The 12,873-nt window shown below is 48.0% G+C and overlaps 1 protein-coding gene and 2 pseudogenes across 1 annotated transcript in view; 2 read left to right on the forward strand and 1 right to left on the reverse strand.

Moving 5' to 3' along the window:
• LOC107500481 (zinc finger protein 154-like) overlaps window positions 1-12,873 on the forward strand; it is a 50,542-nt gene that overhangs the window by 26,298 nt on the left and 11,371 nt on the right. Inside the window, exon 3 of the mRNA XM_036232668.1 lies at window positions 1,646-1,730. The gene's annotated coding sequence lies outside the window, so the exon portion shown is untranslated. The remainder of the gene's footprint in view (window positions 1-1,645; window positions 1,731-12,873) is intronic.
• On the reverse strand, window positions 1,105-8,907 carry LOC107500374 (annotated as a pseudogene).
• On the forward strand, window positions 2,875-2,993 carry LOC118611848 (annotated as a pseudogene).

Consider the following 12,873-nt stretch of genomic DNA (forward strand, 5'->3'; position numbering starts at 1 on the left):
CAACCCTGCTCACTTTTTGCGGATTAGGGCCAGTGGCCGGAGCTGGTTGACCCCCTCCAGGGTGCCCAACACCTTCACAGAGACTTGCCCGGTTACTCCCTCAAACTCCTACAGATACAATCTCTGATGACTGGACAAAGCAGCAACATCTGCGTGTGACCGGGATGAAATTGATAACACCGCCGGCCTCCTGGAACTCTGCGTCGGGCACCGAGGCCGAATCCCATCCCTTTACTTCTCCGGAGCTCCAAGTGGAGTGAGAACGAGCGTGCCCGGGAGAGGCTCTGCCCGGACCCAGGCTGGCCACTCCAACAATCGGGACAGAGCCGGGTCGGCATCATGGTCAAACCTGAGCCCTGCACCCCGGAGAGCGAATCATTGCCTAATGCCGCACAAAATATCATTTTTAGGCACCGCAGCGGGTGACAGGGCTGGTCCGCAGGTCAATTCGTCCTCTCAGAACCCCGGCCCACGCATAGACTTTACCCGTCGCAGCTGACCCAGAACTCTCGTGTTCGTGGCCACGGGCAGGTTGCACACTGTGTGTGTTTCTGATGCGAACTGACATTTCCCGCAGGAGCCCCGAAGATCAGGCCTGCGAAAGCCAGCGGGCGGCCGATGGCCTCCTACCCAGGCCTCCAGGTACCGCCCGGCCCAGTTCCCAGCCTGAAGCGAGACACGAAAGTGTTGAGACCAATCGAGTTCTGCCGTGGGAATCGGCGCGAGCCCGTCGCATTGTCCTCGAGCTCCTTGCACGCCGGGGCTGCTTCTGTCTCTGACGTGTGCTGGCGACCAAGGCCACACACCCTCTCCTGTCGTCCCTCAGAGACAGCGACCAGCTTCCGAGGGCGGGGACCCCTGGGGGTGCTGTCTGACCCCTCCTGGCTGCCCAGTAACCCAGCCCGCAGGTCCCGCAAGTCGTTCGCCCGGACACCCGCAACTCTGATCTGCAGCAAACAATTAAAGGGCTGAAGCCTCCGTGTGACCAGGTCAAAGCCCACGGCGCCGCCCGAGTAGAAGGGCTCTGTCTCGGGCATGACGGCCAAGTCCCATCTCTTCCCCATGTCCCCGCAGCTCTGGAGAGTGCACAGGGGATCCAGGCTGTCACCACACGGCGCCTGACAACCAGCTTAAGCACAGCAGGACAGGTTTGCGTGGCGGGCCGGCGGGTCGCCCGGCCTTGTCCTCGCCACCTCGGAGTGCGTCCCTCCCCTGGTGCCGAGCCAGCAGGGGGCGCCCCGCTTTCCCACTCCGGTGCTCCCGGGCGGCTGTCTCTGCCCGACGCAGGCACAGAAGGGAGCCTTGGACATTTTGCTTCACCTGTGGCTGCCGGGAAGGGGACAAACTCCCAAGGCGACTCCCGGCGGCCACGCGGATGCGGATCACTCCCCGGAATCGCTGGGTGGCTGGGCGCCGGCCGGGCTCCCCGGACACGCCCGGGCAGTCACCGGGACGGTCACTGGGCTCCTGCGCGACTTGTCGGCAGCCCCGCCAGACTGGAACTCACACACTGCGCAAGTCTTCAGGGGCCAGCCACTGACAAATCATCTTTGTTCTGTGATTGAGACCGGGAGCTAACACGGAGGTCACACCCTCATTGTCCTAAATTTATTTCTTTATATTTTATGTTTTTCCCTTTCCGGAGATAACCACCCGCATCCTCACAGCCCCAGAATGAGAGAAGCGTCTGGTGTCTGGAGCCATAGAGGCGAGTGTCCAGAGGAACACAGGTGAGTGGCCACTGGCCAGAATGCGCTGAAGGAGACCAGAGCGTCTCAGCCCCAGAAGGTGCCCATTCAGCACATCGTTAGCATCCAAGGCGCTTAAGACACAGAGTGCAAGGAGGATGCGCCAGCCCTCTCATCTCCCTGAGAACAGGACATAAAACTCCCATGGGAAAGAGATGGTGCCTGGACCGGGAGGGAGGGGGACATTCTTCGTCACCAGAGACGGGACAGAGGGACACGACTGGCGGCTGAGCGATCCGTACCCGGAAACCTGTCAAACGCGCCCCCGTCCTCCTACTTCTTCACCGCAAATGACCCACAGCGCGACCCCCTAACCCTCCATCTTGTCGATTCTTCACAAATTGAGGAACCTTATCGATTCTTTGTCTCAGAGGTAAAGCTTCGAGCTCTGGTCACTTCTTCACGTCTTCGTTCTCTCGTGAAGGTTCCCGTGTGCGTGTAAACGTGCCGTAAGATTGGATGCTCTTTTCCTGTGAACCTGCCTTAGGTCACTTTTGGTCTTAGGCCCCACCAGAGACCTAAGAATAGAGGAGAATGTTCCTCTCCTACAGCTGCTCGAGTGTCCGATAAGATGGAAAATGGAAAGTGGGCATTAGATGTTCACCACGTAAGTCACCAGTGTCTCGTGGGGGAAAGAGAGTCGTTTTTGGAGCGGTCTGGTGTGTGACGAGACTGTAGTGAAATATGGAGTGGGTGGCGGGTGCAGACGTTGAAAGGATATGTGTGGAAAGTACAGGTATTTACAGGAGTTTGCTGCTAAAGTAGCCCAGACAAATTGGGATCTTGGAGAAGAGCCATTTAATAGTACTGGAATTTTGAAACATGTATTGGTTTTTTGAGAGCAGTTTTAGGTTCACAGCAAAATGGAGCATAGAGTTTTCCCATACGCCCCTTCATTGGCTTTCCTGCTCCACCACTCCCACTCACACACATAGGCACTCAGAGCCTCCTCTTCCTCACCATTCTGTCTGCTCTTACATCAGATTGGCATGTTGGTTATAATCAATGAAACTGCATTGACACATGATCATCAGTCAGATTCCAGAGTTTATACTAGGGTTCACCCTTGGCCTTACACCGCACAGTATCACACAAAATAATTTCTGCTTTAAAAAATCTTTGCTCTGTCTATGTCCATGCCACCCTAAACAAGCCTGATCCTATATGATTGCAGAAGCTAAGCAGAGTTGGGCCTGGTGAGTACTTGGATGGGAGACCACCTAGGAAGACCAGGTGCTGTAGGCGAAAAAAAAATAAAATAAAATCTGTGATCTATTACCACGCCTTGCCCCTGCAACCCACAGTGGTTTTTACCCTCCCTAGACACGGGATCGCTAAGAAAACACAGACACAAAAGGGTGCCTAATCTTAAATAATTTGACACTGGGTTGAACAAAGAGATAAATAACTAAACTATGTAGGGATGCTAAAGGAAGAACCAAATTATTTTTAACAAAGTCTGTTTGTGGAAAGTTCTCTCATTCTTAACTTCCTCTTCTAGATGATAAGAATGTCATTCTCCCTTTGTCATAGGGAGGGCACCTTCCATTGGAGCGGTTATCTCCTCTTTCAATAGGAAAAGGGATTTGGGTTTGTATGACTTTCTTGCACTTGCTATTTCCTGGAAGATTTTGTTTTAAAGTCGATAGCTCAAAACAATATTCTAGTTTCCTTTCTACATCTGTCTTTTAGCTCCAGTTTGGCTTTTGAGAGGAGGGATATTTTTCTGGGGTACACATTTTCAGACATGATGAGGGACTGAAAGATAAGATGGGCATGGGGCTGCTGCAATTTCTTTTTCCGGGAGGTGTGAAGATTCAGCTTTTGCTGGATGGGATCACATTTCTCCATGAATGGTTAGGCAAGATATCAGGCGAAAAGAGGGAGAGTAAAGGGCAGAAGAACATGGAGAAGATTGGTGATAGGTACCAGGGTTCTTGGATCCACAATTTCATCAGAGGCATGTGAACTTAAATTTTACTTTCTCAATCACCTTGGGCAATTTGGTGTGTAGGTCATTTTGAATTTACAGTGCTACCATCTAGCCACTTTGGAATTTCATATGATTGTTACCACCAAAAAGAATGATGGACAAACATGACTGAACTCCAAGAAAGCACATCTGAAGCGGGGGAGGCTCTCACTGGACAAATTATGACTCTAACCAGTGATCCCAGAGTTTTTTTAAGAAACAAAGTAAAAGAGATAACAGGGGGATGATGTGAACTGAACTGAAAGTTTATAAACAGCTAAAACAAATTGTGTATATTTTTACAATTTTTAAAAAACAACGAAACACCCTCTTCCTGAGTTGGAGTAAGGGAGGTATTAGGTGTCAAAGACGGTCACTGTCAGTGTCAGAAAACAGGGTTTAACGATTTGGAGTATTATCTTTCTCCCAAGGTGGATAAAAGTCATAGATGACTGTAGGTGTAGGTGCTGTAATTATAAAGGAAAGGTGGGGAGAATTTTAGCATTTAAGAGTATACCATCCACTTTTCACAATACTTACACCATGAATTAGGTGTAATTTGTTTGAGGTGCATGGAACACATTTTCAGACATGCATGATGGAGTATTCCAAAAAGAGAGAGAAAAGCTGCTGTGAAAGACTGGAGCTGTGAGGCTATGTGAACATTCAGAAAAGAAAGGACTGAGACAAAATGAAGCATGCTTCATGTCCAAACACTGGAGACAGAATAATTCATGGAAATAATAACTTAGCTGACCCAGAAACCCAATGCATGTAATTTACAAATTTTAATCGTTATAAATGAAATCTGTCTTGCATGGACTACGATACTGTGCTGACATGTTTTACTGGGTCAGGTGAGGGTCATCCTTAGGGTTGTAGACTTCTTGTTGCGTCCTCATGTGGAAGGGGTTAGGGCTCTCACTCAAGCCTCCTTGGTAAGACATGAGGGCTCTATTCTCATGACTGAAGCACCTCCATACCCTTCTGATACCATCACCTTTGAGGGTTCAGATTACATTCTTCAAAGTCACAAAGACAGCAAGTCATTAAAATCCCTTATGTGGCAAGGCACACTTCACTGATCTTGCAGCAATGGCTGAATCATATGTCAGAAAGTTGGTTTCTCTGCAACAGGAATATTTTTCCACAGACACCTCTGGGGCAATCCTTTGGATCCAGAAAGTATGTGGGTGTAAGTGAGCTTTTACTTGAGGGTTTAAGACAGCGACTATGAGCCAAAATATGTAAGAGGTAGGGATGTAAATGCATGGTACCAAGAGTCTTGTAGCTTGGGTCAGCCTAGTTCAAAATGTCCATGTTAAGTGATGGAGCTCCACACAGGCATAGTGGGCAAGATATATGACGACCCTGGAAAAATCCAGACCACTGTCCATGGTAGGATCTGTAAGAGTTCTTAGTGACAGGTCCAGAGTTCAGCCTGAGGAACTGTAGTGGTGCAGTATGGATACAGCAAAGAGTAGGATGGTGGAGGATAGAGAACAAGAGATGCCTCCAAATGCTGGTGAAGATTTAAAGCATCAGGAACACTTATTCACTGCTTGTGGGAATGGAAAATTGAGGTTTGGCAGTTTCCTACAAAGCTAAACACACTTACCATATGGCTTACAAGAATTTTACACTCAGAGAGAATCTCCTCATAATATACCCTCGCAGGTAAGATGTTCAATTTCTGTCCAATGCCTCTGGCATGAAGGCTAACTCCAGATGTATCATTATGTCAAAAAAGTAGATAGCGTACTACCCTGCATTCCAAAGGATACCCATATTTGCTGCACTCAGGAGGGCTTCCTCTGGTATGAGGTTTTTGGTGAATAAGGTAGATATATTGACTACTGAATTTCCCACATTCACTGCACTCATAAAGCCTTTATCCAGAGTGAACCCTCTCGTGTTGATTCAAGGAGGACATCTGACTAAAAAATTGCCCACATTCGCTACACTCATATGACTTTTCTTATGTGAACTTTCTGGTATTGATTCAAGGTGGACATTTGACTGAAGAATCGTCCACATTCAGTGCACCCATACGGCTTTTCTCCAGTGTGAATTCTCTGGTGTTGGATGAGGACGGAGTTTTGGCTAAAAGATTTCCCATATTCACTACACTTATAAGGCCTTTCTCCAGTGTGAACCCTCTGATGCTGCCTTAAATTGAACATCTGACTAAAGACTTTCCCACATTTGCTGCACTCGTACGGCTTTTCGCCAGTGTGAACTCTCTGGTGCTTAATAAGGTGAGCCTTTTGGCTGAAGGCATTCCCACATTCAGTGTGTTCATAAGGCCTTTCTCCAGTGTGAATTCTTTCATGGTTTGTAAGGATGGTGTGATTGCTGAATGCGTTCCCACACTGATGGCACTCATAAGGCTTTTCTCCAGTGTGAACTCTGGTGTTTGAGGTGAGCCCTTTGTCTAACGGTTTTCCCACTGCACTCATAAAGCTGTTTTCCAGTGTGGACCTATTGGTGCTGAACAAGTTTGTATTTTGAGTTGAAAGATGTCCCATATTTGCTTCCCTTATGGTTCTGCCTGTTGTGGAAGTCATCCCCGCATTCCGTTCTCCTGCATGATTCCCTGCGGGACTGGTGATAGAAAAGATCCAAGCGGATCGAGAAGTCATTCTCATAGAAAGCTTCTCTGACACACGGACTGTGTGGCCCTTCATGAGTGAGGCCCTGCCTTCAAACTTCCTGAAAGATTTCTCCCCACCATGCAGGTTCAGGTGCTGGTTTGTACTAAACTGGGATTGTTTCGCACATGCCTGATAAGTGTGCAGGCTTTGCAGAGGACACATTCCTTGGTAATCTTCCAGGTGCAAAATGTCTTTCAAGACCAGAGCACAGACCTCAGAGAAGGGAGCATCCTGGGTAGACAGACGTGTCTTTGGAGTCCTGACCCATGATGCTCTTCTCACAGAATCCTCTGCTGAGACGGTGCCTCGTTGGCCTCCGCTCCATGGCAACAATCTATAAGCAGACAAATGCTGGTGAAATGGATGAAGATTGTGATAGGGGAGCCAGCATTATTGGAAATCTGTGCCTACAGAGCCTATAATGAATACTTAGGGTTGGTTCTAGGATACGGTAGCGAGCATTAGGTTGAGAAAGTGGCTGATGTGTAGTAATGAGCCTCTAAAGAATAGGGGAGGTCTCACAAGGAGAACACAAGGATATGGTGTCTTGCATGGAAGACAGATAAGATTCTCCAACTCATTCCTTGCAAATGGCTTTCAGCAGGGTCCTAGCTGCTGAGGATATTTGATTCTACGTGGAAATGTGTATCAAGGCCCAGAAACATCCAATGGTAACTGAGTAACCGGTGTCCGAAGACTATGGATAGTGTACATCTTATTACACATTAAGTGTAAGCTAATTTGGAGAATACTGCAGATGAAGAGAAATAGGTGAAACAGGGAGGCCAGAGACATAGGAGGACAGCTAGAGTTTAGAAGCCAGAGGAGAAGTAACAAACAGGAAGTGCCAATTACATGGAGAAAAGGCAGAAATGAGGTATGATCCGTGGCCTTGGAAACAGAACAGCAGTCGACAAGGACAGTTGCCTGGCATGACTTGAACCTGCCTCTAATACCATGCCTTCTCACTGTTTCTAATCACTATAACCAGGTAACTGTGAGATGTGGCTGGAGATATGTCAGATCAAGTCTCTGTCCCCTGGTCAAGGTGTGTACCCTGTTTTTGCTTTATTGCACTTCACAGATACTGTGTGTTTTACAAATGGAAGGTTAAGACCCTCCACCAGCAAAAAGATTATGACTCACTGAAGGCTCAGAAGATAGTTAACATTTTTTTAGCAATAAACTTTAAATTAAGGTATGTACAGTGAGTGTTTTTAGATGTAACGCTATTGTACTTAATAGACTTCGGTAGAGTGTAAACATAACATTTATGTGTATTGGGAAACAAAGAAATTAGTGACTCACTTGATTGAGACAGTCACTTAATTGTACTGGTCTTGAACCGAACTTGCAACATCTCCAAAGCATGCCTGTGACTGACTGTGCGTGGCCTGGAAGATGAAGCTCTAAGGGATGGACAGGGCAGCTGAATGGGCAGTAGTAGGTCAGAGTGACCCAACACATGACAGAGCACAGGAAAAAAAAACTCTTATAAAAAGAAGCCAGGAAGAGGGTCTGTCAAGAAAGTGCAGGGGTCCCCAGAGGATGTGATCATGTCAGTGTCCGCAATTCCTGAAACAGGCAGCCCCAAGACACATCAGCTAGAGGAAGGGGACAAAACCTGGGGCACGGACTGCCATGGATGTGGTTGGTCACCCTCACAGGGAATGATTAAGCCGAGTGGCATCTCTTGGGCAGGTTACAAGACCCCTGACCCACAAACCTTCAGTGGAGATTTCAGGGAAGCAGGTTTTGGGGAAACACCAAGCACAGGCCTCTGCCAGCAAACCAGGGAAGGAAGCACTGCCCATGGTCTGGCTTTGGGTAGAACAGAGGGACCCCTGGGAAAAGGAAGAGCACAGCAGAGCCTACACTGCTGTGTGGGAGTGAGTAACTTTACCCAGTAAGGCCATAAGAAAAAATGTCTCCAGCATCACATCATGGTACAGGCACCTCTGAGCTTCATCAAGGAGTCCCCACTCCTCTAGGGAGAAGCACACGGCCACCTCTTCAAAGGTCACATGGTCCTGCCATGATGGGGACAGATGAGTTCGTGAGCATCTTCTCTCTGTAGACTTATCACCTTTCCCTTTCTACATCTGTCCACTCCTCCCTAGCTCCTCAATCAGAGGATACCAGGCCCGGGTGCTTTTGTGATAGATTCTTGTGTCCCTTTTATCACTATGCTCAGCCCTCAACAACAACAAGAAGGCGGTTCACATAGAAACATAGGAACCATCTAAGTTGTGGGTCTGGCCAGTGAGGCTTCATCCCTCTCCTGCCAGCCAACTGACTTGGGTCCTCCAGATCATCCCTCTCAAATATAGGTTTTCCCTTCTGCCTTAAACCCTGAGTACAAGGATCCAGAGGACACCTGTTCAGTCTCCCTCCCCATCTGCACACTCCTCCTGGAACCGCACATCCCGCACATCTCTACAACATGACCAATGTACCGTCTCCTCATTACACTTGCCTGGTTCATGCCACAGGCATCTCCAGGGCCTCCCCCATGCTGCTCTACACCGGGCATCCAGGCAGTGCCTGCCCAACAGGCAAGATCCAGGACTGGCCTCCACTGCCAGGGCAGTCTCAGCACTTCTTTGCAGTCCTCCCCAACTGGCCCTGTCCCTTGCTTCAACCAGAGCTATTCAAACTGGAATGCAGATCTCAGGAATTGTCAACCTTCTTCTACTTCTGTGTCACACATATTTTCATCTCACCAAGTCACAACCTCCCTTTTTCAACATAATCATTCAAAGCTCAGCCTTGTACTCCCACACCAGGCCTAGACAATCTGGCTAGCCTCATTTTCCCCTGAGTTAATCCATCTGGCTGACTGAAACTCCTCAGGCTCAACCAAGGGCCACCATAAAAACCTAGTGAGCTTGAAGAAGCGTGCAAAAGCCCCACCCCTGGCCACAGCCATCGTGCCTCCACATCCATCAGCTGTCCGCTCCCTTAGAAACCCTGGACACCAGCCAGAACCTCACCCCCACCATCACTCCCCTTGGCCACTTCTCTTCCTCATCTGTCACTGTGAAACCCACCACTCCCAACCAAGTACCCAAGCAAGGAATGCAGGCCTTGGTCCCCGCTCTCCTTTCTTGACCTCTCATGTCACTACCATCATGACCTGAAGTCTTCCTCCTAAATGCGAACTGGTCCACAAGCAGCCCACAAGCTTGTGGGGGTCTCCAACCTGAGCCCCTCTCCTGACTTCAAGATCCATGTTTCCAGCTGCCCATTTGCCCCTTCCTCCTAGAGTACCTAAAACATGCTGACTCGACATGGCCAACAACTAACTCCTAGTATTATGTCAAAAAATTACTCCTACCACTGCTTTTCCATCTCAGTTGATGGCATTATTCACATGTTTAAATGCTAAGGCCAAAATCCTCAAGGCCATGCCTGATTCTTTCTTTTCTTTCCCTAACCTTCTGAAACAGATCTGGTGGACCCTATATACAAAGCAGAGTTGGAAACTAACCTATTCTAGGTTGAGAGCCAGTGCTGTGATCAACATATCATAAACACACATCTGGACTGTTGTAGTTCCCTCTACCCTGGCCTCCCTGCCTCCACGCTCATCCTCCCATCTGTTCTCCACTCTCTAGGCAAAGCAAACCTGTGTAGACCTCAGTCAGATCACTTCCATCCTCTGCTCCAAATATTCCGTGGCTTCTACCACCCTCAATTACAGGCCCAGCTTCTTAGTCAGCTATTGCAATATTGACTCCTGCTCCGTTTCCCTTTCCAATAGACATAATGGAGACCTGCAGTTCCCCAAACACTCACTGTTGTCACCAGTCATTTGGACACGATGCTTCCGACGCCCAGGAAACCACCTTATCCTATTGCTTGCAGAAATAGGAACACCTCCTTATCACTTCTAACTTGATTCAGGACCCCGGACATGAGGTAATCCCAGAGTCCCAGATTCAAGGACAAAGAATTTCAGGATACTATCATCTCCTAATATCCTATATCTGTGTGCTGAGGCTGTAGGGGTAGGGATTAGAGCCAATGAGGTCCTGGGACATGCTCTGCTTTTCTGTGCAGGGCCATAAACACTTCTCTCTTGGGAACCTGTAGGAAGAGGGAAGCTGTGAGATTCAGGTGATCATGGAGGAGTTATAGGAGCTGAAACTTTAGATCTAAAAAAAAAAGCATAAATTGAAAGTGAAAGAGTGAGAAAGTGTGTCTCTCGTGAATAGCAACCAAAAGAGAGCAGGAATAGCTATACGAGTAATAGAAAAAATAGACTTTAAGTCAAAAACTGTCTCAAGAGACAAAGATGGACATTACATGTTGATACAAGGGTCAATTTACCAAAAAGCTATAACAATTATGAAGGTGCATTCACCCAACACCAAAGTTACAAAAATATAAGAAGCAAACATTGACAGAATTAAGGTGGGGAATCAACAGCTCTACAAAAATAGCAGGAGACTTCAACACCTTCTTGGAATAATGGATGGAACAGTAGATGAATAAGAAAACAGAGGACTTGAACCACACTACAGACTAATTTGACCTAATGGGCAAATATAAAACACTCCACACAACAGCAGTATTTACCTTTTTTCAAATGCATATGGAACATGCTCCCAGACAGGTAGACCATATGTTAGGCTAGAAAACAAGTCTTACTAAAAATTTTAAAAGGCTGAAAAACTGGCATGTGAAAACTCAAGAAAATCACAGTTCTAGAAGGCACATGGGTGGGTCAAGACCAGGGAGATTTAGGGATATCTTGAACTCATCTGTGTAGTGTCCCTAAGAAGTTTAGTAGGGGCCCTCTGTGGGAAAAAATCAACGATTAGAGGCATGTCTTTGGTGGGGCTTCATGAGCTCAGGACTCCCTGTACCCCTGCTCAGCTCTGGAGCCAGGTGACCTGGGATGACTGCATTATCTCGGCCTCAGTCCTCAATACTCTTACCGTTTATCCGTGTGACCTTGAGCAAGGAAACCTTCCTGTCACACAGTTATTACCCACCATCCAGTCTGTTCGTCCACTGAGCGGTTTTTGGAAAAATTTTAAACTCTAACTCGGACTGTGTCCTTTGTGACCCTCCATGATTTTCAGCATCCTGAAAATTATGATAAACTTATCAGCCTGCCTGTCCAGGCATCACTCCTAACATTCAGTCAAATATAAACAAAGCCACTTTATTTTTAAAAATTTTTATTTATTTTTATTTTTTTGAACGCCTGCAGCACCTGGTATTCCTAGTAGTCTCCCATCCAAGTACTAACCAGTCCCAACCCTGCTTCCAAGATCAGATGAGATTGGGCACATTCAGGGTGGCATGGCCGTAGACTAAACAAAGCGACTTTAAAATGGAGCTGGCCTTGCCATGCCAGAGGAACTACCTTGTGCAACTTATTCCTGAAACTTTTGGAATGTTAAAACGGCAAAAGAGCCTTTGGACTGGCCTCACACAACCCTGTGCCCCAAAGAGCCATTTGTAAAGATAAGTCAATTATTATGACTACTGGATTGAAAATTGAAAACTGTTCAGAATTAACATCCCTATCGTATGTCACCTGCACCAATAGAAATACCTTCCACTGATGGCATTGGTTCCTCTCCCCTTCTCCTCAGTATCCCTTACTGGTCCCTGGCGTCCGCACACTCACCTGAGCTGGGCCCTTCGGCGCAGTCGCAGTCGCGGACATCCCACTCTGTGGGCGGAGCGGGAAGCTCAGTCACTGTCTCGACCCTAGCGCGGGTCGCTGAGTCCCAGAATGGACTGTTCAGTGGAAAAGCACCTCCTGTTCCTCCCAGAGCTCAAGAGGCCAGACAAAATCACAAGACCAGAAAACAATCAAAACAATTGTACTAAAATGGTGCCGGAAGTACTGCTGCATTGAGATGCGTAGGGATGGAAATGCGACAAGGCCAGGTCCCTTGGGATTTTGCTATTCTCTCCCTGCCAGGCCCCCACGCACAGTGATGTATGGGTAATGTCCCCGCTGTCCAGGAGCCGGGACTGGGATGGCCAGTACCTGGAGGTCTCCAAACAGACTCGGGTTCCGGACCCCGTGTTTCTCTCCTGCGTTAGGAGGAAGGGCCTCGTCCTGCTGCAGCTAATCCCGGGAGTTGGACCAGGGATGCTCAGAACCTCCCAGAGGATAACGATGTTATTTCAGCTGCTCCCAGAGATTCGGACCCACATGGACGGTCACTCCAAAGTGACTCACATAACGGGCAGAGATGATGGTATTTTGGCATTGTTCTTTTCTTGACCAGGGAGCCCTTTTTGAAAGTTATATGTGGCATAAAATTCACCACAAAAAGTTCATGCTAACAAACTTCAAGTGGCCACTCTGTAGTGTCATGCAAGTCATCCATTTCTCCCCACCACTGTGGTTATTACTGCAGTGGCCTCAGAGGCCAAGTCCAGTACAGGCCAAGTCCCAGTACAGGCCTAGTCAAGACCACCCCACCAGAGCCCAAGGACCAGCCTCAATCTGCTTCTGCCAATTCCTTTG

The sequence above is a fragment of the Rousettus aegyptiacus genome, unplaced genomic scaffold (genome assembly GCF_014176215.1).
Source record: "Rousettus aegyptiacus isolate mRouAeg1 unplaced genomic scaffold, mRouAeg1.p scaffold_m13_p_14, whole genome shotgun sequence".
Lineage (NCBI taxonomy): Eukaryota > Metazoa > Chordata > Mammalia > Chiroptera > Pteropodidae > Rousettus > Rousettus aegyptiacus.